Source organism: Lipotes vexillifer, unplaced genomic scaffold, assembly GCF_000442215.2.
Source record: "Lipotes vexillifer unplaced genomic scaffold, Lipotes_vexillifer_v1.1 scaffold567, whole genome shotgun sequence".
In the NCBI taxonomy this organism is placed as follows: Eukaryota; Metazoa; Chordata; class Mammalia; order Artiodactyla; family Lipotidae; genus Lipotes; species Lipotes vexillifer.
Genome location: NW_006776652.1, coordinates 1,034,281 through 1,060,603, shown reverse-complemented (window position 1 = coordinate 1,060,603; position 26,323 = coordinate 1,034,281). Strand labels below are relative to the sequence as shown.

The 26,323-nt window shown below is 51.4% G+C and overlaps 1 protein-coding gene and 1 non-coding gene across 4 annotated transcripts in view; one reads left to right on the top strand and one right to left on the bottom strand.

The window, feature by feature from the left end:
• The window catches only part of GFRA2 (GDNF family receptor alpha 2), a 105,483-nt gene that overhangs the window by 63,098 nt on the left and 16,062 nt on the right, over positions 1 to 26,323 (top strand). The window lies entirely within an intron of this gene.
• On the bottom strand, positions 19,179 to 19,251 carry TRNAG-UCC (transfer RNA glycine (anticodon UCC)). The gene has a single exon. It is a non-coding gene; the product is annotated as a tRNA-Gly (tRNA).

The window sequence follows — 26,323 nt, the reverse complement described above, 5'->3', positions numbered from 1 at the left end:
TTGCGGAGCACAGGCTCTGGACGCGCAGGCTCAGCGGCCATTGCTCACGGGCCCAGCCGCTCCGCAGCATGTGGGATCCTCCCGGACCAGGGCACGAACCCGTGTCCCCTGCATCGGCAGGTGGACTCTCAACCTCTGCGCCACCAGGGAAGCCCTGCCTGCAACTAGTTATAGCAGAGACGATTGGAAATCCCTAAGAAATCAAAAAATAGTAGCTACCAGGTGGTAACCAGTGAGCTCAGAAGATGGAGGCTGCAGCAGCAGAGGTCATTAAGCTGCCAGCTCTCCCTGCTGCTCTGGGAAGGAGGTGAAGAGCTGTGCTTGGAGCAGAGGTGGGCTCTTACCTCCCGGAAGATGCACAGGGCGGGAAGAAAGCTGGGCAGGTGCACAGGTCTGGGGAACCCCCGCCTCCTCCTTTCCCCTGCTGAGAACTCATCCACAGACGCCCCGGCGGAGGAGGCACTTTGGCCACCTCTTGGCTGCCTCTTCTGCCTGTTTTTCCTTTTTCAGGCTCAATTGTATTCTAGTTGCTTTAATTAGGGCCTGTGTCTTTAAGGAGGTTGAGCTGGTAAGGGGGCCTCAGAGAGAACCAACCAGAACACCTGCACTGGTCCTAGATGGGGAGGAGAGGGCCCTGGAGATCCCCGCCCACTGGCCTGAGCGCCCTGCCTGCTGCACTGCTTGAGGGAGGCGTGGCTTGGAGGGCCCCTAGTTCGAGGATGTGTAACAGGGGGTGCTGGCAGTGGTGGGGGGGGGGCCTTGGTTGCTCTGTCTGTAGTGTGCCTCAGGCTGATTCATGATGGGAGGAAAGTGTCCTGTCTGAGGAGGTGGCAGCTGTGGGCAGAACAGGACAGCGTTGTGTCTGAAAATGTTTCTGGGTGGAGCCTGGGGGATCCATGATTCCACCTCAAAACAAAGCTAGAGGCAGGCTTGAAGCTCATCCCCACAAAATTTCATTTTAGAGATGAATAAGCTGAGGCCCAGAGAGGTGGAGTTATTTGCCCACAGTCACACAGCTAGGGAGTGGCAGGACTCAGGCAAGAGGTCAGGTCTGGCCTCCCTGGGCAGTGTCCTGTCCTGCGAGGAGGCTTGCCATAGTGAAGGGCTAACTGGACGGGGGTCAGACACTGGGGTCCCAGACTCAGGACTTGGAACATCTCTGAGTTTCCTTATTTAAAGAACAGACAGGGGCTTCCCTGGTGGCACAGTGGTTGAGAGTCGGCCTGCCGATGCAGGGGACATGGGTTCGTGCCGCGGTCCAGGAGGATCCCACATGCCGCGGAGCGGCTGGGCCCGTGAGCCATGGCCACTGGGCCTGCGCGTCCGGAGCCTGTGCTCCGCAACGGGAGAGGCCACAGCAGTGAGAGGCCCTCGTACTGCAAAATAAAAAAAAAGAAGAGAATCAAATCTGTCCTGTCCACCTCATGGGGCTGTCGTAGAACAGAAAATGAGAGAAGCGCCCTGACGGTACTTGGAATGCTGCAAAGAATCCCCCTCCCCTACACCCCTCCCCACCATGTTTAAAACTGACGTTCCCCAGCACAGGATCCTGGCCTGTACCATGGAAAGGGAGGCGGGCAGCGATGGGTAGGTCCCTACACAGGGGGAAGGGGCGGACTGTCAGGGAAGGCTTGATGCTTGAGTCCATGCAGAGCCCTGGAGGTGGCTTTTGGCTTCTGGCCGTGGACAGGAGGTCTAAGACCACTTGGATCACGGGCTAGACCGGACCTCCGCTTCCTTCCTTTTCCTTCCAGCTCTTTGCAGGAAGCTCATTAGACAGTCCTGAGCCCCTGTTGTTCCGCGAGAATCCCATTTGGTTTGTCCATGGCGCAGTGAAGGCTGGGCTGGAAGGGGCGGGGTGTGGGGTGCCCATCTTGGGAGTCCGCCGTCCAGAGCCCTTCTCCCACCCTCCCTTTCTCCATAAAGGCTCACACCTGCATTGCTTCTGTCCCCCACTGCCCTCCTTCCCCACCTGGATCAACCTCTCAGAGGTCAATGGCGAAAAGGAGCGGGGAGAAACAGAAATGATGATGACTGATTTTCTTCTCCTGTCGGAGCCTGGGGAGGGTGGTTGTTTTGCTTCCTGGACCTCAGCAGAGAATTCTCTGCCAGACAATCATCTCAGCGCTTTCATTGCTTTCTGATGCTCTCCTAACTGCACAGGATCGGCTATTAAATGGTCATCAAACCTCAGCCTCTATCCCATCAATAGTCATAAAGTTGGGGAGATAAAAGCCATCAGTTTTCCATTATAGCTGAAAGCAATACTGTAGATAGCTATTTTCTGAATGCTGCAGATAGATGTATTTTAACCAGAGCAGGGTTTTCAGTGGGTCCCCAACTCAGCAGCTGTGAGTCCTGCTGGGCCCGGGAGAACCTGCCAGGTGGTGGTTGAAATGGGGGAGGGGCCAGGGCTTTCTCTCCCTTTGTCTCCTCTCTCCTAGGATTGAAAGGGCACATCCTTAGGTGTGGGATGCTGAGGCGGGGGCGCTGCGGTGGTGGGACTGTGGGCTTCTTCCCTTGGTTCTGACCAGGGGCCGTGCATAAATGCAGGGGTTGTAGTCTGCTCATTCTAACGAGAAGTGACCCTCCTCTGCCCGATCTTGCGCTGCGGGCAGGCCTGGGGCTGGGCTCAGGGTAGGTACCTGGTGATTCGAGGTGTGGGTGTGAGGGCCTGCAGGCTGAGTCTGGTGGAATAGGAGGGGCTGCAGCCTAAGGAAGCTGCGAGACAGCTGCGGACCGTCGGGAGGATGGCTGCTCCTGATATATAGTCCCTGTAGCTTCTCACAGATGAGCAGGCCATTTGGAAATGGATTTTGCAAGCAAATTGCTCGGCAGTGAGCAGCCATCAGATAAGTCCTCAGAATGAACTTTTCAAAGCACTCAAACCCCAGGGCCTTCCCGTCTCTGGTTCCAGAAGAATCTGGGATCTGAGGCCGCCTGCCTCGGACCCCCGCCCGCAGCCTCCTCTCCTGGCCCTCCTTCCAGGCGCCTGTGCCCCAGCCTCCCTGGATGGGTAACTTCCCTCTGCTTTTCCTGCCTCTGGGGTCCTGCAGGGACCGGCTCCCCTGCCTGGGCCGTCTTCCTACTGAAATGGAAAGTTCCCGTTCATCTTAGGAGACCCTTTGAGGTCACCATCTCTTTGAAGCTTCTCTGTGTTCCTGGAGGTTATGTTTTCTGTTCCCTGTGCTCCTACACCGCTTGTCCCGACCCCCGTCAGAGGTCTTCTTAGGATGCATTGCAGTTGTAACATGTGTGGATTTCACTGTACAACACACTCTGGGGTCAGGTCACATTTTCTGATTTTTCTAAATTGGCTCCAGGTTCTCCCTGCCCCAGCCTGGCCGGCAGGAAATGCAATACCATCAATGGAGCTTCCCTTGCCTGTGGCATGCGGGATCCAGGCTCAGGGCATGGGAACCTGCAGCGGTGAGGAGGCTGCTTGCCCGCCTGTGGCATTGCTCCCCCTGCCAGCTTTACAGTGGGGCTGGGGCCTTCAGCATCTGCTGGGCACCCCTGAGACCCCACAGTTGTAATTTCCACTGACCCCAGATGTGCCCAGAGGGAGCCCCCCGACCAGGTACTTCCTTCAAGGCCATGGGGGCTCCCTGTTCAGCAGCTCCCGGGGTCCCTCATGTGGGCCCTAGAGCAGGAGGCCCAGGTTTCCTCTAGCTTGGGGAATGGTTTTCTCTCCTGCCCCACTGGGCTTCTCTGCCCTCTCCATCACCAGGCCCTGGCACCTCCTGCTCTTGGCCTGCTTTCACGGGGCTTCTGAAGATAAGGCCTTTTATTAGCGGCAGGCACGCTCAGGCCTCCTGGCCTCAAAATCCTGTTCTCCTTCTAGAAGGGACACATGGGTGTCGGGGGAGGAAGGGAAAGCACCTTTTATCATTTCAATTCTCGTTCTTCGGTGTCTTCTCCACCAAGTTATCCTGCATGTAGCTGCCACGTGGCCTGTCCACGTGCCCCTGCACCTAGCCTAGGGCTGGCACAGTGGAGGGTGCAAGAAATACTTGTTGAATTCTTTTTTATTTTTGCGGTACGCAGGCCTCTCACTGTTGCGGCCTTTCCTGTTGCGGAGCACAGGCTCTGGACGCGCAGGCTCAGCGGCCATGGCTCACGGGCCCAGCCGCTCCGCGGCATGTGGGGTCTTCCCACTTGTTGGATTCTTGAATGCTCTTTCTTGCCTTAAACAGAGATTGTAGGAGGAAACTGAACCTTTTCTTATTGACGCAGTGCTCTCCTTAACTACCGGTTAATTCGCACAGATGGCGTCTGCGATGCCTTCAGGTGTTACCGACTTACAGAGAACTGTTGGACCCTACGCTAATTAGCCTCAGACACCGTGAATCTTGAGTAATTGTGTTTTGCTTTTCTAGTATTTCTCTTTCCTTCACTGCGTCTGCTGTCACTTCTCGCTGAAGGTTCTGTCTGCCCCTGGGTGTTTCCCTCTGTCATCCGTTTTCTTTCACTGGTTTTCTCTGGAACAGAAAAGCAGATTACCTGTGTGTTCAGATTATCTATGCACTAGGCACCATTAGACTTTAAGCAAAGAGATGAAGGATTTTCTTAGGAGTAAAATATCTATTTTAGTGTACAAACTCCATACTCCCCATGCAGGCGGCTTCCTTGTTCTTGGCGGGCTGCCTGAGGAGTGACCTACAAAAGTGCTATTATGGTGGACTTTTCAGATTAAAAAAATATATTTTAAGATGACTTTGGAAAAGGGACATGAGAGCATATTAAGGCCTTTTGGAATTAGAGTTGGCTACATAGGTGGATAAGGAGAGGCGAACTCTGTTTTTTCTGCAAAGAATATCACTGAATCTTCACCGTCTGTAGTTTTCCCCGTTGACCTTGGGTAACGGCACAATTCTACCTTTTTTATCACTGACGGCGGGCCTTGGGATTCGGTTGAGGGCGGTTTGGGCCTTGGAGGGGCAAGGGTTGTCACACCAGCAGGGGATATCGTCTCATCCTGGAGCTGTCGCCTCTGCACTGTGTCTCACTGCGAGCACCCGAGTCAGCGGTGGAGACAGTAAGGCCTGACCCAGTTAGGGTGCTGTGTGGACCAGGTAGAGAGAGTGCATGGTGAGGGCCTCTTTTCAGAAATTAAAAAGGAATTTTAGTTGAAATATAGTTGATTTACAAGGCTGTGTTAGTTTCTGGTGTACACAGAATATGTATACATATATTCTTTTTCATATACTTTTCTATTATGGTTTATCACAGGATATTGACTATAGTTCCCTCTGCGTACAGTAGGTCCTTCTTGGTTATCTATTTTAGATATAGTAGTGTGTATATGTTACTCCCAAACTCCTAATTTATCCCTCCCCTCTTTTCCCCTTGGTAATCGTAAGTTTGTTTTCTATGTCTGTGAGTCTGTTTCTATTTTGTAAATGGGTTCATTTGTGTCATATTTTAGATTCTACATATAGGCGATATCGTACGATATTTGTCTTTCTCTTTCTGACTTACCTCACTCAGTATGACAATCTCTAGGTCCATCCATGTTGCTGCAAATGGCATTATTTCATTCTTTTTTATGGCTGAGTAATATTCCATTGTGTGTATACACCATATCTTCTTTATCCATTGATCTGTCGACGGACACTTAGGTTGCTTCTATGTCCTGGCTATTGTAAACAGTGCAGTAATGAACCCTGGGGTGCATGTATCTTTTCAAATTATAGTTTTCTCCAGGTTTATGCCCAGGAGTGGGATAATGGATAATATGGCAACTCTATTTTTAGCTTTTTAGGAAACCTCCATACTGTTTTCCATAGTAGCTGAACAAATTTATATTCGTGAGGGCCTCTTTTCAGATGGGAGGGACGTGTGAGCCTGGGGTGGTGTCAGCAGCTTGATGGAAGGGACGAACCTGGGCCAGAATTCCTGGGTCCTGCCCCCAAACTGGCCCCATCTGTCTGGGAAACCTCAGAGGTGCTCTGTACCCTCTCAGCCTTGGCTCCTTTATCTGAAAGCAAAGGGAGTGGATGAAATGATATCCCAACTTCTATGCTTCACCAACTGTGGCTTGCCTTATTTCTGGGATTTGGGCAGGAAAGGAGGGAGTATGTGACAGAGGAGAACCGTGGGCTCAGGGCATCAATAAACTTCCTGCCACCCAGTGAGGTCAAAAGTGTCTTTGTCTTATGATTTGTAAGTTTTCATGAGAAGATGTAGGCGGTGTGTGTGTGTGGCCTTAGGAGGTGCGGGGACAGAAATACCGAGGGAAGCACAGCTTGACCAGCAGAGCTGTTGGAGGAAGGGCGTTCCACTTCGATGCCTGTGCAAGGCCAGACTCTTGCCTCTCTGCCGTGCAGGTAGGAGCTGAAACAGGGGCCTCTGGACAGCAGCTTCCTCATTTCTGGAGTGAGGCGGTTGGGCTCACTGGTCTTGAAGGTCCCTCTTCACCCAAAGCACTGAGAACCAGAGAAACGCTTTATAGTCTCCCCTCTTCCTGGCAAGGGAGGACGTGGGGGGTTCTGCCCAATGGCCCATCCCCTCCTTGGATTCTCTGGCTGGGGTGCAGATGTCGGATCAGCTCTCCAGAGCATCCTGGGTGCTGCATCTCTAATTCTAGGCTTTCCAGGTCTGACAGCAGGTCCACAGGCCCGTGGGCTGTGCCGTGTGGCATTTGGGCTTCCCAGGCTCAGAAACATGGGGGCCAGGCAGATCAGGGTCCTCCTAATTCTGGTGGCTGGAAGAGCAAAGAGGAGAGAGTCATTCTCTGGTGATTCCACCCAGAGGATGCCCTTTGGTGATGGCAGTGGGAGGAAGGCTGATGCAAGCACGTGTGTTCTTTGGGGGATGAGTGTGTACTCAGAGGAGGGTGCTTGGGTGAATGAAAGTGTGTGTCCCTATGGAATAGGGATGTTCTAAGGGTGGTCTGTGGATTTTATCAGCGTGCTCCCTCAAAGTGTCTCTGCACTGTAGGTGCTACTGCTGTAAAGAAATTGCCATCTGCTTTAATAATAACGAAACCCAGGCTCTCCACAGGAAAAGGGGGAAATCTCCTGGGCTCCACTGTCCTCTCCTGGGGCCCCTTCCCTTGGGGCTCTCTCAGGGATGACCACTGCCACTTCCCGAGTGTGAAGGGGTGGGGGCAGCCCTGCTCCCCTTTAACACTCAGGCTCCAGTGGAGATGCCTCTCCACTTTCTAAAACCTCACACACAGCCGGGATCAGCTGTTAATGACACTTAAATAAAGGGAGACAAAGGGAGGTAGGCACAGAGGGTACCCGGAGCCCAGGTTATCTGTTTTTCCGAGGCCTGCCATGCTCTCTGTGGCTACCCACCCCCATCCCTATCGTACTCTGGTCTTGGGCTGCCCGTGTGGTAGGCACCATTTGGCATCTGCTTCCCTGGGCACAGGCCTGACTCCTTGTTGTCCAGATCCCAGAGGGCAAGGCTGCTGGAGGGGACCTGTCCCTTCCCCTTGTAGCTGATGCTGGGAATGCCATTCCCTAGGGAGACCAGGCTTGCCCAGAATGATGTGGCCTTCCAAGGCAGGTGACACTGATGGAGTGCTTGTGTGTTAGGTACCTGTCACTATGCGGAATCGTCACACTCAGCCTCAAGCGCTCTTTACAACCCTACTATTCTTTCTCTATGCTCAGATAAGAGCACTGAGGGCCAGAGATCTTAAGTGACTTGCCCAAGACTGTACAGCTTATAGGATGGAACCTGAAGCAGGGCTGGCTCCAGAGGCTGTGTTTTCACAGTTATTCTGCAGTGTGTCCAGATGTGGCCTGTGGGTCTCCATCTCCATCAATTGTGGCCCTTATTAAAATGCCGATTCCCAGGTCCTCCCTAAAACCTATTGAGGCAGCTTCCTGGGTTTGGGGCCCTAGGAATCCAATTTCCAAAGCTCCCTGGTTGATTTTCTTCACTGTGAAAGTTGAGAACTGACACCTGCAGGCACCCCGGCGCCAGGTCCGCTGCTGGGGCCCATGCCTGGAGTTGGCTTGGCACAGGGGCCTGCAGAGAAGGTCCTGGATGTGCGGCCTGACAAACAAATCCACTTTTTAGGTTCACCTGTGAGTAGGAGCTTATTTGCTGGTGTCTTCTCCTTCTCTGTGTTCTCTAGAATTCTTCTGATGGTGGAAGGAGTGTGCCTGGGCTGGAGAGTGGCCCAGATTCATCTGCCATTGGCTTGTGTGGAGCATCTAAAAACTTTTGCTTTAATATCCAGCTGGCGTTTTTTTACTATTAAAATGACCCCTGTCCGTTTATTCTTTGGAAAACAATCAAAGTATTTGCCGAGAATCCACACAGTCGCTGGAAGTGGGATGCCAGTGCAGAGAGACCACTGTGGTGGGAATGGAATGCACGGGTGGGCCTGAGCCTTGAAGACGGGGTTCGGCCCAGCGTGGAGGCTGATGCTTGTGGCCAGACAAGGATGGGCAGCGCCCCTGCGCGGGTCTGGCTGACTCCCATCACAGCGAGTCTGCTGCCAAATGCAGCACCCCGCACGGCCTCTCCCTCTCCCATGCTGGGGCATGCCTGGCCCTGGGGGACGCAGGCGTGGAGTCTGGGAACCAGAGGAAGTGAGGCCCAGGCCCCACAGCTGTCCTTCCCAGGGGGAGAGCACAATGGGAATCGCTCCCCCCAGGGCGTCATGGCTGCCAGTGCAGGTCTTGGGGACTGTGCTGCAGCGGCCCCAATCCTCTCTCCCAGGACCTACCCAGAGAAGGTCCCCAGCATGGGCAGGGGAGGCCCTGCCTCTCTCCCGTGCAGAGATTGAGACCCTGGAGAACAAAAGCTTGGTCCTGGAGGAGTGGCTGCACAGGCCAGACACAGAGGGTCTCAGCCTGCCTCTGAACCAAGCTGGCGTCGGGGGCGGCAAGGTCAAGGGCCGGCTATAAGGGGAAGGGGATTGATGAGTGCAAGTGGGTTAAATAGCCTCCCTTCCCAAATTCCAGAAGGTCCACCTGGAACCCCAGAATGTGGCCTTATTTGAATAGGGTCTTGGCAGATGTAATTAGTTAAGATGAGGCCATGCTGGATGAGAGTGGGCCCTAAATGCGATGACTGGTGTCCTCATAAGAAGGAGAGAGCAGACATAGACATGTAGGGAGGAAGACGGAGGCAGAGAGACTGGAGCGATGCAGCTTCGGGCCAAAAAACGCTGAGGATTGCCTGGAGCCACCAGCAGTGGGAAGAGGCGAGGAAGAGGCTTCGTTCCTGCTGCTTTCAGAGCGAGCACGCCCCTGCTGACACCTTGATCTCAGGCTTCTAGCTTCCAGAACTGAGAGAGGATTAATTTCTCTTATTTTAAGCCCCTCGATTTGTGGTGACTTGCCGTGGGGGCCATGGGACACGAACACACCAAGGCAGGGTCTCCCACACTTCTCCAGGGGCGTCCCTAGCTAGAGAAGGACTGTGACCCCCAAGGTTGGTGGGCCCTGGCAAAGTTCATGACAGTTGATTTCCCATGAGAGGCAGGTAGGAGGGACCTCAAATGGGCAGGTGCTGCTTGGAAAGGTGGGAAAATGCTAAGGGGAGGGGGCTTTCTGAGGAAGGGGAGAGGGTGTAAGATGGTGGGTACCAGGGCACTTGGTTGGGAGAGGATGGGCTGGGGTCTGTTCTGGCATGAGTGAGGGGTTCTATGCTTTCCTAGGCAGAGAGAGGAGCTGGGGAAAGACACGATTTTGAGGGCAGAGATCAAGAAAAGCAGGTGTGGGACTTCCCTGGTGGTGCAGTGGTTAAGAATCCGCCTGCCAATGCAGGGGACACGGGTTCGAGCCCTGGTCCGGGAAGATCCCACATGCCGCGGAGCAACTAAGCCCGTGCGCCACGACTACTGAGCCTGCGCTCTAGAGCCTGCAAGCCACAACTACTGAGCCCAGGCGCCGCAACTACTTAGCCCGTGTGCCTAAAGCCCGTGCTCCACAACAAGAGAAGCCACCGCAATGAGAAGCCCGCACACCGCAACCAAGAGTAGCCCCAACTCGCCGCAACTAGAGGAAGCCCGCACGCAGCAACGAGGACCCAATGCAGCCAGAAATAAAAATTTAAAAAAAAAAAAAAAAAAAAAAGAAAAGCAGGTGTGCTGTAGGCCTGTAAGGGGCGAGCCTTCCTCATGGCAACAAAGCTCAGTGACTCTTGAGGGGGAAGGAAAAAAAGGCAGAACGTGTTTAAGGTCAGGCAGCACTGGCTCTGCCCTGGTGGCTGTGGCCTCTTTCTTAGGTTCTGCTGCCACCATCGTACCCAACCCCAGAGGGTGATGTCCCTCCCACATGGGAGCAGTGGCCCAGGCCCCTCTGCTGCTCTGAGAGGACTGGCAGCCTTGGGCTTGCACCCCAGATAGGCCAGTGTTCAATCCCAGCCGCAGCACTTCCCAGGCATGCCACAGTCATTTCTCCAAGCCTCGGTTTCCTTCTCTGTCTGGTGGGGGATTTTGTGAGGATTAAACACGTTAATGCTTTTAGAGGTGCTTAGCGGACACACAGCAAATGCTCAAAATTGTTAGCTATTATTACTTATTATTAGTTTGGTAGGTCTCAGTAATTGCAAAGACAGGACTGAAATAGAAATAATTATAGCAAACATAAACTGCATAAAAATACAGGAAACATAAACTGCATAAAAAAAACCAGGTTTCCATGGTGCAGATTTCAGATCCCGAGTGTCTGGGCTGGCTCAGCGTCCTTGTGGCTCTCCCCGGGCTGGGCATCAGAATTCCGTGAAGGTTTCCACCTGGCCGCATGCCTTGGAGCCTCTCGGCCTCTTGAGTGTGTCGTTGCTGGTGGCAGCAGCCTGTTTCCTGGTGGTGGGAGCGAGGCTGCAGGTCTTGTTCTTTGTCAGGAGCTGGATTGGAGTGACTCAGCTCAGGTCTCAGTTTTGGGAGAAACTCAGAAACCTTTGGGATGAACTAACTGATATTAATCGTTGACTCCCCAACTTCTCTGAGCTGGCTGGCTCTGCTCTGAATGTGGAAGCTTGGGTGGTATCCTGTGTTCTCTCATGGCTGTTGCTGCCTCCCTCTGCTTCCTTTCAGAGCAGGAGGGGTCAAAAGTGATGGGTTTTGAGAAGGTCAGCTGCATGAGGGTGAGTGGGAGAAAGTCCTAGCCTGGAAGGCTGGTGTCCAGAGATTGTACCTGGGCTGTGGCTCCTTTGCAGTGGGCCATTGTAGCCTGGTCAACACATTGAGTGTGTCCCACAGAGACTTCCACCAGGAATGACACTCCGTGTGATGCCATTATGTGTGCTACTTGGATTTGAGCCTAGAGGGTGGGTCAGGGGCATCCTCTGCCAACTTCTGAACGTCCACTGGAACATAGTTATTTTTTATTTCATTTCTTTTCAGTTCTATGCACATGGACTTACCATTGTCTTGGGGTCCTGGATACCTTAATTAAAATGTCAATCATCACCCGTTACAGGTCCTTTCCCTGCAGATCACCAGCCACCTGATCTCTAATTGCCATTCCCAGTTTGCCTCCTGGTTTGGAAGGGTTCTACTTAAGGCCTTCCAACAGCCTGTCTATCTACCTACTATTTGCAGACCTACTACTGCAGAGGAGTGCAGCCGGGTATTCAAGGGATGGCCTTCCTATCAGCTATACAACTGGTCTACTTTCCTCTTGCCACATTCATTTCCATATATTAAAACCCGCTGTACCTCATTTCAGTGCAATGGTAGGTTCTACTCTTTCCTTTGAACACCATCACCACCAGCAATACCCAGATGAAATTCACTTTGCCTGTAAGGACATCCAGTACACGTCTAGTAGGCCAAGGGGCAACAAGAAGGACCACTGCAAAATGCCAGGCCCCCATGGAAGACCATCTATGGGGGGATACTGTCAGGCTGTCTTTCTGGGACACATTACCTTCCTGTGCCAGAAGCTGGAGGACTGCTCCCTGGGGTCTGGGCTCAGACATCATCAGCCTGATTGACTGATGTCTTCAGGCTCTGTGCCTCTTGGGGTGTCCTCTGGTGGCTTTCTTTGAGCAGACCCTGATGGCACATGGCCCCTGTTGTGTCCTGGTAGGTCTGTGGTTTGCAGCTTTCTACCCACTGTGCCCATCAGCATCCATTTCTCCTGCCCTGTTTGACTCCCTGCACTGGGGCCATACCTGTCGAGTCACCCCTGCCGTCTGCCAGCTGCCGTGGGGATCCATCTTGGCTGACACACTGAGATGTTGCCTTCTACCTTGACCCCAGATGCCTACCACAGGATCAGGATGCAGGAACTGGAGTGTGTTTTACAGGAAGTGCTGGAGGTCCAATGGTGTTATGGCCAACCCACTTTCCAGCCGACTGGGAAGAGGACAGAGTGAGCAGTTGGGGGGAACCTACCTTCACTTCAGAATTCTCCTGGGGAGCCCTGCCCCTTGTACTCATTGGAGAGAATGAGGGCTTGGTGGTGAACCCTGTCTTAGCCCATTTGAGCTGCTATAACAGAAATACCATATACTAGGGGGTATAACAACAAAAGTGGAAGGGGCAAGCTATCTGGATCTCTTTTATAAGGGCACTAATCCTATTCACAAGGGCTCTTCCATCATGACCTAATCACCTCCCAAAGGTCCCACCCCCTAAAACCATCATATTGGGGATTACGTTTCAATATATAAATTTTGTGGAGGCCAAACATTCAGTCTACAGCAGGCCCCTCAGGGGAATCTTTTTGCCCAGGGCTGCCCAGGTGTCCTGGAAAGGCTTCTGTTCTTTGCATCCAGAACAAATGCTACTCTTGTTTCTGCCTCAAGAACCTACTCATTCATCCTTTCCCATTGCTGGGTCCACTTCCCTCTCTGTTGCACTGTTGCCATGATGGCCTTTCCTCTCTTCCTGGGTCTGCTCCTCCCTGTGTCTCCACTTACAGGCTTTTCTTCCCTTTGTACCTTGTACCCCTGTGTCCTGTCTCCTATCTCTTGAACCTCGGCCTTAGCAGAGCCCTTTAGGGTATGTGTGAGAGATTCAGTAGAAGCAGTGAGGAACTGCTTATTCTGAGATAAATGCATTCAAGCACTTGATGAGCACTTAAGATTCTTCTCACTCCTTGCCTGGTGTTATGTCTTCACGTAGAAGTCACCATCTTTTTTCTGCCACATGGAACAGTCTACCTTCACATTTTGTCTTCTTGGATGAAGCCAAACTCCAGTTCAAATCTCAGAAGCTCCAAGTTCCTGATGTTTCATTGATTTACAGTGGAAGTTTTCAGAGAGCTGCTGACAAATCCATTGGGACCTTGTGACCACTTGCTCTTCCTGAGTGGTTTGCCGTGTCCCCTCTGATTTTCATCCAGCCCACTCCTCACGGGAGGCACTGGACCCATTGCAGGACCGCAGTTCCCTGTAATCAGCGTTGGTGCAAGTACCACCCACACAGGAGGGGCATGGCTCCCAGCCCTCTGATGTCATCCTGGAGTTGTCAGCTGTTGTGGAATTGGAGGGTAGAAGCAAGAAGGACCTGCCCAAGAATCAGGGCTTAGGGGACGGGCCTGTTTGGGAGGGATGCGGACTTTCTGCCTGGAGGTGTGTGTGGCCTTGCGTGTGCTGCATCCGTCAGGGTGGCAGGGCCTTCACATGGGCGTGCCTGTGGGGACACGTGTGAGTGAGCATCCTGCTTGCAGGTGAGACAGATGGCCCGGATTCAGTTCTTTCCTCTCTGGATGCTGTGTTCTGTGTGCTTGACCTTAAGCTAACAGGTTGGAGTCCCTCAGTTTATAGATTTTATTTTTAAAGCCTTTTTCGTAAAACACTAACCTCAGCGAAGGAGAAAGAAGAAAAAGGAAAAAAGCTGAGTTCAGCAGCTGTAGTTTGCTGTGCATCAGCAAGTTGGGACCACAAATAATCTGGTCTTACATGCTTCAGTGATGCTGCTGCTTAAGACTCAGCTCTCTTCCTAAGGCAGTACATTCCTTGGAGCCAGCGTCACTCCCCTTCCCCAACCTGCTGGCTCCGGCGGGGGCCAGGGGCAGGGGTCCAAGTGGAAGGCAGAGCAGAGGGGAGCACCGGCCAGCAAGGGGGTGGGTCATTAATTTCTGAATGGTTTCTGGAATCAGCTAAACATTTCCTTTTAACCAGCTTCCCCAGCCTCATAGCCTTTGTTAGTTGAGGAAAAATGTCATTTATAATGGATATTGCCTTGATAAATAGCTCCCAGGAAGCACAGCGTTCTCATTAGTCTATATAATGAGAAATACTCCTAGTGGTGGCATAGCTGCCCAGATATTTGCCTGAATGGAAAAATATTTATCTATGCAGTGGGCTCTAGAAGGCCTGGAAGAAGGAGGCCGGGGGGCCAGGCTGAGGGCCCAAGGTCCCCTGCAGCCTCTGTGGCCCCGAGGGAGTGTGTGTTCTCCCAGTCCTCTGTGAGAGCAGACCCGGACTCCCCGTCCTTCCTGCGTCCTGCTGGGGCCAGGCTGCGGTATGCAGGTTTCTCTCCCTCTGCCACAAGAGCCTCCTGTCCCTGCTCTGGCCCCCTGCACTTACTCTCTTTTCATCATTCCTAGGGAGAAAAAGAATAAACATGTACAGAGTGAATTCTATCTTTCGGAGGTACTTTTGCATATGTGATTTCACTGTTTACTTTTGCATATGTGGTTTCATTTCCACACTCTTCTGTGTAGGTGTCAGAGCCATTTAGGCACTAAGAGTTACCGTGATGTTTCCAGGGTTTACGGCTTATAAGCAGCGGGTGTTTTGATCCAAATACTCCACCCTGACACTGATTCCTTTTGCCCTTCTGCTTGTTTGAGAATGGACAGTTTACCCAGCCTATCTCCACAGGGACCCACTGGATTTTCCTCTGTGGGTCCCCAAGGCACTTGTTCATGTTAAGAGTGGTGCTTAAGCATGTGTGTTAATTCTTGCAGGCCACTGGGGCCTCCTTTAGCAAATGGCTGGTATCAGAGATAGCAAAGATACTTTTCCAAGTTCCTAACAACCACCAGGCAGTGTCTGAGGAGGGGAGGGAGACAGACCCACCCAAGGGCATTTTGGGGGGCTGACCTATCTTAGTGCCAAACTTAATGTGACCCTGATGCATTTTGCCCTGCTGCCACCTGGAAATCTGCTTGTAATTTTATTTTTCAAGGGGAGGTGTTTGGAGAGTTCTTGATTCTTTTCCTGCTTAGCGGAAAATCTTCTGTGCCTCCAGATATAGTCCCCATCCATCCATCCATCCATCCATCCACTCATTCATCCATCCATCCATCCACTTATCCATCTATCCACACATCCATCCATCCATCCACTCATCCATCCATCCATCCATCCACTCATCCATCCGTCCATCCATCCATCATCCATCCATCCACTCATTCATCCATCCACTCATCCATCCATCCATCCATCCATCATCCATCCATCTGTCCACACATCGATCCATCCATCCACTCATCCATTCATCCATCCATCCATCCATCCATCCATCCATCCATCCATCCACTCATTCATCCATCCATCCACTCATCCATCCATCCATCCATCCATCCATCCATCCACTCATTCATCCATCCATCCACCCATCCATCCATCCATCCATCCATCCATCCATCCATCCATCCATTCTTTCTTCCCTCCCTCCCTTCCCCCTTCCATCCAAAAGGCTCTGTATTCAGTGTCAGGCACTACTCTGGGCACTGAGGATTCAAACGTGAATAAAGTCATTTCTGTTCTGAAAGAATTCATAGTTTAATGGGAGAAACAGATACAAAAAATATAAATTATGATATGATTGGTGGGGAAAACATAATAACTGGTGTTTGTGAAACACGTTCAGAGTTGGGGCAAGGCATCATTCTCAGAAAGTTTTCTGGAAGCGCCGACACCTCCTGAACTGGGTTTGGAAGGGTGAACTGGAAGAGGAGATAAGGAGCGTGTGGTTGGGGGAAGGCAATCCTGGCAGGAGGAGCCTGTGGGTAAGGCTCTGTGGAGCATCACGGTTGGGGAACTCGTGCCATTTGCTGTTGCTATGAGGGTTTGGGCGAGAGAGAGAAGGAGGAGGGGGAGAAATGAGATGGAGAGGTCATCACGGTCCCGATTATGGGTGAGGGTCAGGGTGGAAAATGACGGGCTCTTGAAACCCAGGAAGTCCTCCTTTGGGGGCATTAGTGGGGCCATAGTCACCAGAGTCAGAATAAGTCCCTCAAAAAGCTGAGGCCAGCGTGCTGGGCACAGTTCTAGGTGCTATACGGGAATTTCGGTGACACTTCCCAGAAATGACTAGACCTTTTGTCTGGTTGAGGATTCTCACAGTGGGGTAACTTGCCCAAGCTTGTCCACTTTGTGATTTGCAGAACTGGGGCTTGAACCCAGGTTGTTTGAGGCCTGGGATTTTGCTTTTAGTCACTGTGCCCCTCGTGCTGGTCTGTAGTTTAGGCTGGATTTTCCTCTGTATGTTATGTTTTACGAAATATGATTTGATGTCAGAGCCTATCTGAATCTCTGTAACAACATGCCGTGGAATCATAGGGTTTGGATGGATTGTGAAGGTTGAGAAACACTCTGTGGAGGTGGGAGAGAGGGGAATTGCAAAGGTGGGGAGTGATCTGGGTCTTTGAGTGGGAGGTCTTCAGCTTCTGGAATGGGAAGAATAAAGGTTGAAAGTGCTTGAACTTAGCTCATGAGACTTCAAGTGTCAGAATCTTAGGACTAATCCCTGGGGTTAGGAAGATCACGTGAGAGGCCGACCACTGGCCATGGGGATCTTGCCTGCTCCCTGGCCACCACAGAATCACCTGCTACCCCTGACTTAAAGGACTTAAAGGAGGTGGACCTGGAGCTTTTTGCTCTGGAGCAGGAGGGAGGGTGGCAGTGGGGCGGGAGAGAAGAAACTAACCTCATACCACCAGCAGGAACCATATCAGCATTTGGGGAAAGTTGAAAGAAATCTTTCAGCTGGCTGGCTACCTAGCTCAAGGCTAACTACACTCTTAACACAATAATAAGTCAATCCTCACTGAATAATTAAATAGAGAGCCTTCATAAGTATTGACTTAACGTGACAGCAAGTCTATAGTGACTCTGGGTTTGCTTATGTAAACACAATCTCTTGTTCAGCTTACTTAGCAGTTCAATGAAATAGAACAGTCCTTCAATTAAAATCAAATGATGCATACGTTTAATTCTTTTCTCCTCTTACCAGGTAATAATAGGTTTGGAACATAGGTGAAGGGATTGGGGGGAAATTGCGGAAAAGGGCATCTGCCCATCTGCCTGTGTTTTCAGAGAATACGAAGGGCTATATCCAATGGTGGTGTCTAGAAGAAGGATGTGGCCTTGGCTCCCATCTCTGGGACCTGGGTGGGAGGTCCATGTGGGCTCAGGTTGGCTTCTGTCCCATCCAGACCCTCCCAATCCTCTCCTAAGGCAGGCTTCTGTTGGCCACTCTGGTTGGCATGCCAGTCTTTTGATGGTGGTCTGGGTCTAATTGATTGCTTCTGGTCACCTGGGGTCCAGTGGCTCCAACCACAGTCATCTCCAGGTCATTTCCTCTGGATGCCCTCATGGCTCACCGGGAGGAGAGAGGGGATGCTGGGTGAGCTCCAGACTGGATGGAAAAGGGGGGGCCAAGGAGGAAAGTAGCACCTCACTGATTCCCGAGGATGACACCAGAAGAGAAATAGGCCTTTCTTCTTTTGTGGCTGCCACATGCTGGGAGAAGGGGAAGGAGCAGTGGGTTGAGAAAAGAGAGGGCTGGGTAAGGGTGGGGGCAGTGGGGTGGTAGGGAAGACCCACTGGCTTTGGAGCTAAGATTTGAAGCTAGGTCTTGTGCCTTGCTGCTGTGATATTAAGTGAGTTAATTAATCTCTCTATGCCTCTATTTCCTTACCTGTAAAACAGGGGTAATCATGCTAACTTCAGAGAATTGTTGTCAGGGTAAAGTGTGGTGATGTTAGTGGAAGTACTTTGTGTGACTTGGGGTAAATGCAGGAGATGCTTGTTAATAGATCACAGATATTATACTCCTTTGGCCTGAAGGGAGAGCTCATGCCTTCTACACAGTGTCCCATGCTCAGCAGTCCCCTAATCTCGATAACAGTGTAGCAGGTGTTGAGGGGGCATCACCATCCATTTGCTCATACAATCCTCGTTCCCCCTGTACGAGGAGGTAAGTACTATTATAACCTCCGTTTTGCAGATGAGCAAACCTGGAGAGGTTTAATGACCTTGTCCAGGCCACAGAGCTGAGCCAAACTTCAGACCCAACCAGGATGACAAGATGTCAGAAATTGGACCTCACGGGTGGGTCTCCTTCTGTAGAGGGGTGGGGTTCTCTCAGAGTTCAGGACCTCCTGGGGAAAGGGAGCGAACATTTCTCCTTACAGTAGCCTGCCCTGAGCTCTTGGTCAGGTCCAGAAGGGTTCTGACCTGCATTTGCCAGTGTGGCATCAGTCTGCATCTGCCAGTGTGGCATTAAGCTCTCTCACCTGCAAGCTCCTAGGACTCGGAGCTGCCCTGGAGTGAGGGGCCAGTGCTCCGAGATGGGTAGCTTAGCTCTCTCAGCCTCTTTCTTTTGGGATCTAGGGTCAGTCGCATTTGCTGATGCTTCTGGAACCAATAACATTTTCTCTAACCAAAGGCTTCGAGAAATCATTGTTTATAAAAACACAGGGTTCCTGGGGCCTCATTCTGTTAAATGTAAAGAAATAATTACCATCTTAAAGCAGCTTTATTAAAAGAGCACATAATAAACAGTGTATTCTATTAGCATCTTTTGAAATTTAATTCTGGATCATGTCAGTTCACACACTCACCATGTTCCCCTGTTCGTAACCAGGGTGCATAAAGTATATTGTCTCCTGCATTTTATCCCTTAACATGATTTCATGTTTAAATTTTCACATGTTGGTATCCTCTATGTCCTTGTCATTTTCAATAGCTATGTGGCTTTCTGTGGCTTACCCATCTGAACCATTCCTCTCTAGGAAAGAATCCAAGGCCAGGTCTGTCTTCCTTCATGAATTGTACCATCATCTGTTTTCCAAGTTACTCCCACTGAAGTGTTCCTGTGATCCTGCCTCTTTCACGTGGATTAGATAGACCCTTTGTGGGTTTGGTTTTTGGTGTGTGTCCCTTTCAGTGTGTGCCTTTTTTATTTGCTTTGAACTTGGACAAAGAAGATCAGATAAAATCAGAGAGCAAAGCTAAGCAGTAGTGAAGAATTTTTCTTTTTCTTTTTTGGCCGTGCTGCGTGGCTTGCAGGATCTTAGTTCCCTGATCAGGGATAGAACCTGGGCCCCCTGCATTGGAAGTGCAGAGTCCTAACCACTGGACTGCCAGGGAATTCCCAAGAATTTTTCTGTTTTAAGTGACAGAGATCCAACTACCTTAAGAAAAATTAAAAAGGAATCTGTTGGCTTCCAATAAAATATGGAAAGGGCAGGAGTGTATTCCAGGACTCATACAAATAGGTCTCCCTCTGTCTCTCCTTGTCTCTAGTTTCTGTTTCTCTCTGCAGGTTAGCTGCATGCTTATCCTTACTGTGACCAAGAGGCTAGATCTATGGTCCCAATTTATCTGGGCTCACATCCGTAGTGTCTTATGACCAGAAAGAAAAGAATGTTCTTCTTTGCTCCATTAGGAAAGTGTCTGGGCAGGGCTCTGCTTGGCCTGGCTTGTGTTACTTCCTTATACCTAGACTAGTCAGTGTGGCCAGGAAGGGAGCTGTGTGGTGGGCCAAGCCTGGGTCACGTGTCCACCTGTGGCTCCGGATGGTGGAGTGCCACAGTTGACAGCCTGTAAGAACTACTTGGCCGGAGGAGGAAGTCCGCAACCCACCCCCTAAGGGGAGCTGCTGTTCTAGGCAGAAAGAATAAGTATCCATGAACACTTAAAGAATAAACAGGAGGGAAGGAAGCCAAGTGGATTCTTGATTTCATGAGACAAGTGGCGGTAGTCCTCGGGAACAGGCAGGAAAGGACGGGGGCTCAGGCTGTCCACAGTGAGCCCTGGAGGCGTCAGAAAACAGGCATGTGGGGGAAATTCATTTTCCCCTTTCTCAGTGTCATGTAACATTGAGCTTACTTAACCGTGCCCTGCACCACCGGAGGGGACCTCGGAAAGCCATTCCAGAGGCTCCTGGGTCTATGAAAGCCATTTCCTCTGTGTTCCCCTAAGTTGTCTCTGAAGACCACCATGAGTAATTTGCATTTCTTGGGAACCCTTTTTCTCCTCCATAAGATATTCAAGTGCCCTGTTCATCAGCATGCAGCAGTGCTGGTGGCAGCCGTCTGGAAGCATTGTTAGTGGGGGCGGGTCATGGCAGCAGAGCCAGAGAAAGACCCTGTCCTCACTGGCAGGTGCCTGGCCCTGCTTTGCTGGCTGTAGGGTGTGTGACCGTGCGACCTACCTCTTGGAGCTGCCGTGTCCTCGCTGTGAAATATGTCTACTTTGTGGGATTGTTCAGAAAGTTAAATGCAATAACCACGACTGGCACATGGTGTATCCTCAGCAAATATTAGCTTCCTTTACTCCTCCTCTGATTCTAAACCAGTAGAAACCCATGGGTTTCTGTGGCAGCAGCATAACAGGTATAACCTGATAAATGGGAACTTGGCCAAGAGCTTCAGACCCTAAAGCCACGTACTGGCCAGCACTGGAACGTTTTGGGCTTCGGGGGAGCAATTTACTGTAGTATTATTCTAGGCCAGACAGATTTGAGAAGAGTCTTTGGGAAGGTGTTTACAATCTGCACCAAGGGAGGGATTTGTTGATAACAGGTACCTGTACTTTCTTGGCTAAGGCCAAAGAAAAGAAGCGAGAGGTGTGTACCCAAGTGTAACTGTGTTTGTATGGGGATAGGAATGTGTGTGTGTGTGTGTGTGTGTGTGTGTGTGTGTGTGTGTGTGTGTGCGTGTGTGTACAAATATGCATAGTCTTGTAACTGTGAATCTTCTTGGCCTGAAGCACTACTTTCTTCCACGGGCTGGGCTATATCGTAGGTATATTTAAAGCTGAGACCAGGGAGTGGAGTCTGGAGGGGTCCCACAATCCCAGCTCTGAAGCCTGTGCAGATTGCTTCATCCCCCAACTTTTGCCTACATCAGAATCACCTGGAGGGCTGGTTAAAATGAAGATTGCTGGGCTCTGGCCCTAGATTTAAGATCTGTTATATCTGGGGTGGGATCTGGAAAATTTGCATTTCTAAGAAGTTCCCAGTTTTACACTGATGCTGTGGGTCTGCGGACCACACTTTAAGAACCACTGAGCTATAGGAAGTCCACCCTCTCCCATCCCCACCCCCACCCCCAGTTTTCGATGATTCTGCTTATGTGGGTTGACCTTGGCACTTCCAGCTTTGCCTCTTTTTTCCTTTCAGGAACACACCTGTCCATCAAATAGGGTTGCCAGATCTAATAAAAATACAGGCTACCCAGTTAAACTTGAATTCCAGACAAACATTGAAAAACTGTTTGGTATAAGTATATCCCAGATATTACATGGGATGTACTTATACTAAAAAAAAATATTCATTGTTTATCTGAAATTCAAATTAAATGGACATCCTGTATTTAATCTGGTGAATGTTTAATAAAACTGGGGGTCAGATGTCTCTCTCTGCCTCTCTTGCCACTTTCCTGTGATTGAATAGGCTACAGCTGCTGATGAAACAAGCCCAAAGAGGGTTTGTGTGTTTTGGACAGATTCACCTGCTGTCCTGAGCTCATTTGGCAGTCTTTACTCCATCTTGCTGAGATGGACTTGACTCGTGTTCATTGTTGGTTCTCTTGCTGGCTCTCTGTTTTTCTCTTTGTCTGTCTGTCTGTCTGTCTCTCATGCTTTCTTTTATGCCATCACTCCTGTGGGGGCTCTTCAAGGCAGAAGTCTGAGAAGTGATGAGGCTGGTCTAGGAAAAGGCTGTTCCTGGAAGTGAGAACAGAGTCCAAGAGACTGGGGACCTCATGGCGTCAGCAGGGACGAGTGGCATCTGGCCTGAGATCCCCAGCTGCCTCACCACGCATTATGAAAAGGATAACATTTGCCTTGGAGACTGTACCTACCAGGACTGGACTGATTCACTCATGGCTGGAGTTGAGAGTGTCATAGGCTTGAAGGAAATTGGCCCCGCTGGTCTCGCATGCCAGTGAATGGAGCCGGCTGCTATGGACTTTGGTGTGACTTAAGGGACAGAGGGAACTTGAGAAATCAAAGGCCTCCTGGAGGGTTGGACACGGCGTCCTCCTAAACGGCCCCATTTGTCACTCTGGCTTGCCAAGGCTGCCTGGATGCTGAGGACAGAGAAATGGAGCAACAGAAGGCCTGGACGCTTCCCTTCCCTCCACCCTTCCCCTTAGCTCCTCTCCCTCCCCTCCCTGTGCTCTGAAGAGAGCCACAGGGCTGCTGTAAAGGAAGTAGGCTGTAGCCTCCCAGGAGCGAGGTGGCCTTTCCCCATTGGTCACCCAAGGTTTGGCAAAGGGGCCTGTGCTGCTCCTCCTGTGTCCTCAGCGTGGCATGGAGAGTGACGTGGGGCAGGGAGGCCATTGTTCACCTCGGTCCAGCAGAAGACTCTGGAGCCTGGCGGGGAGAGAGGGGGAGCTGTCTCTCCCCAATAGGCTCACATTGCCTTGTGTGGGGTCCAGACCCGCCTCGGAGGGGTGAACAGGTATTTTTCTTCTACATCAGACACACAAAAAGCTACTCCCCGTTTGTCTGTGGCAGGCACGGTGCTGCGGATGAGACAGCTGGGTAGAGAAGAAAGATAAGGACAGTGTCTCCTCTCTGTGCCCCAGCTCTCCCACGTATCCCGTGAGGGAGGTAGGCAGGCACAGCCCACCCCATTTGATAACTGGGGACACTGAGCACAGAACACACCAGGCCTGCCCAAGGTCACACAGCAGGCGAGCGGTAGACTGAATGTGGTTGTGTGACAGCTGCTCCCTTCTCTCCCAGCAGCTGGATCTGCCCTCCCCTCCTCACTGAGGGGTCTCACTGGCCCACTGCACCTGGTGTTGGAACTCTTTCACTTTCCGTGTCCTGGCTTACTTCCTTTACCCACCACTTCTCTCTGGATGACCTTGTCTCTCTCTGAGGGCATCATACTCCCATTTTCACACGTTCCCTCCATCTCCAGCCTGGGACCCAGTGATATTTTAAGAAGCCTCATGGATGGTGAGGACAGCAAGATCCTTGAGGTTCTTAATGTCAGTGATTGGAGAACCAGCCTTGCAGAAGGGAGGTGAGCTTCTGGGAGGATGGAGCTGGGCTCTCAGGTCTGCTGCAGCAGGTGGCATGCTCCTCCGGGATGGTGAGCCGGCATTGACCTCTGTGGAGCCCTGACCCCATCAGCTGGAATTACCTTCCTGACATTGCACTGACATGCGTGCCATTCCCATCCTTAGTCTGTCAGCCACATGGCAGGGCCTCAATACGTATTTGGAGAAAAGATGAATGGATATCTACCACTTGCCCAAAGGGGTTTGAAGGATATGGGAGAAGAATTCAGTAGGGTCTGCCTCTTTGGGAATGTGTGTTCCAGTTGGAGAGAGCGAACAGGGCAATATTAGTAAGTCTGTATGCAATTAAGTATGAAGTTGACTGGTCCAGACTATATGTGTAGCTGGAATACAGAGGTGGCCGAAGTCCATGTGGCTGGAGGGGCAGAAAGGGCTTCACGGGCTGGACTGACAGTGAGCATTGGGGAGGTGGTAGGAGGGGCTTGGGCTCTCTGTGTGATCAAACGACACTAGAATGGACTCCTGTATTTTGGCTGAGAGATCCTATTAGAACGTCTCTTTGGTGGGGAGGAGATGGTACCTAGCAGCTCTGCTTGTAATCTTGCAGCCCCACACCCTGCAGGAGCTCGGATGTGGCTTCACGCTGACCCCTGCGGTCCTCCTCACTGCAGGGCCTGACCACAACCCCTTGGCTCCTTCTGGAGGGAGACATTTGGCCAAAACAAACAGTGAAATCTTTGAAGGTGCTGTGTTCATTTCCCTAGCTGCTGTAACAGAGTGCCACAACTGGGTGGCACTGATTTTTTCACAATTTTGGAGGCCAGAAGCCCAAAATCAAGGTGCTGGCAGGTCTGTGCTCCCTGTGAAGCCTCGAAGGAGAACCTGTTCCATGCCTTCCTCTTAGCTTCTGGTGTTGCCAGCAATCCTTGGCATTCCTTGGCTTGCTCAAACATTACCATTCCTGGACCTGTAGGTGCCTCACTCCAAATGCTTCCTTGATCTTCACATACATTCTCACTCTGTGTCTGTGTCTCTTCTCTTCTTCTTATAAGGACACCAGACACTGGATTGGGGGCCCACCCTAATCCACTGTGACCTCATCTTGGTTACATCTGCAAAGAGCTTATTTCTGAGTCAGGTCACGTTCACGGGTACCAAGGATGAGGACCTAGCTCTTTGGGTGACACAATTCAACCCATGATAGCTGCTGAGAGATTTTGGTCTGTTGGCCTCCCAATCTCCTTTACCTATTAAGTCTGTGTCCCCTCCTGGCCCCCGGACAGGTCTCTGGAGGTCCGGGGTGTGGGCAGAGACCATCTCTCATTGACCTTCATTCATTTGCTAGTTCACAGAGCAGGGCAGGCTCCGGTCTGGCCATTCAAGACCAAGTGTCATTCTGCAGGGTCTGGGGGCTTGGTTGGAAATGCTGCTTTTCCCTGTTTTGGGGACTGGGTGGTGAGGAGATAGAGGGTATGATTTACGGGCAGGAGGGAGGGCGGAGACACTGCAGCTTTCCTTCTCTTTTCCTGTGGAGGACAAGATACTTTTATAGAGGAGCAGGATGTGGGTGGAGGACCTGCCGGAAGGGGTGGCCCTTATTGTTGGGGCTCTGGGCTGGAGTCTTGGCTCCGCTGCTCAGAAGCTCTGGGGTCTTGGGCAAGTTATTCAGCTTCTCTTAGGCTCAGCTTCCTCCTCTGTGAAGGAGGATGGTGATAACAACTGCTTGGCAGATCTTGGCAAAGTTTCTGTGAGGATTACGTGATAAAAGGTGGATGTGAAAGGACCTCTTCTTTTTTTTTTTTTTTTTTTAACATCTTTATTGGGGTATAATTGCTTTACAATGGTGTGTTAGTTTCTGCTTTATAACAGAGTGAGTCAGTTATACATATATATATGTTCCCATATCTCTTCCCTCTTTGTCTCGAAAGGACCTCTTCTTAAGTCACGTTTTTATCGTGGTCAATTACACACAACATAAAATTGACCGATTTCACCATATTTAAATGTACAGCTCAGTGGCGTTAAGTGCACTCCCATTGTTGTGCAGCCACCACCACCATCCGTCTCCAGAACTTCTTCATCTTCCGTGACTGTGAAAATACTTTTTATTCATTGGATAAATAAGGCAAATGAGTCCCCAAGAAGCAAGGACTCATCTGAGGTCTGGCAGCAAGATGGGGCGGAGCTGAAGTGAGACCTCGCCCGCAGCTCTCAGCTGGGAGGTCACCTTCCATCTCCAGCACCTCGCTGCCTCTGCGGGCTGCAGGGATCCAGGGACACTCAAGGTCTCTTTGTGGTCAAATCACGCTGGAGAGCTTCCTCGTTCTCCTAAACCCCCTCTCCCGGGACTGTGGGGCCTCCAGGCAAACCAGGTGGGACCCAAGGAGCCGCCTCTGTGTTGAGAGTGTTCCTCTTAGGCTGTCCTGGTCTCTCTCAGCTTCTTGTCTTTCTCTCTATCTGCTCCTTCCTGATATGGACAGAGTTCCAGTGGAGAAGCAGGGGAGCTGAATTCGGGGTGACCTTTGGGATGGCTTTGTGAGGTACCTCACGGTATGGACAGAGCTTGGGCAGGGAGGCAGATGGCCTGGGTTCTGGTCCTTCCTGTGGCTACTGTAAGTGTTCTCACTGAGCCCGTATTGTCGAGGTCCTACTATGTGCCCATCACTGGGAAAACATGAGTGAACAAGACCTTGGTACTTGCTGCCTGCAGCTGCTGTGAGACACTCGGGACATGATGGTGAGGACCTTGTGGCAAAGGGCACTCGCCTATAGGAAGCCCCGGTGGGTGGGGAGGTGGGCGGTGGCCTGGGCTGATGGACGGTAACAGCCTGGGACCAGGGTGCTAGGGCAGGAAGAAGAAGGAACGGGAATTGCTGTGCAGGTTGGACTTGGGTGCCCTGGGCTCCCTGTGACCTCTGCATCCAGGTGCTGGGGCTGGAGACAGACCGCGTCAGACAGCAGCTGCCTTTAGGCAGCTCATGGTCGAGTGGGGAGCACAGAGCTGTGTGCAGGTGGTTACAAAGCAGCTTTACCTGCACTGACAGAGAGGAACGGGTGATGACAGGTTACATCACCAGGGGAAGAAAAGGCTGATTCTGCCTTGCAGGATGGGGAAGCTGGTGGAGGGATGGCAGGGGAGGCTTTGCTCTGATTTGATGCAGAAGAGATGGGTCAGGAATGGC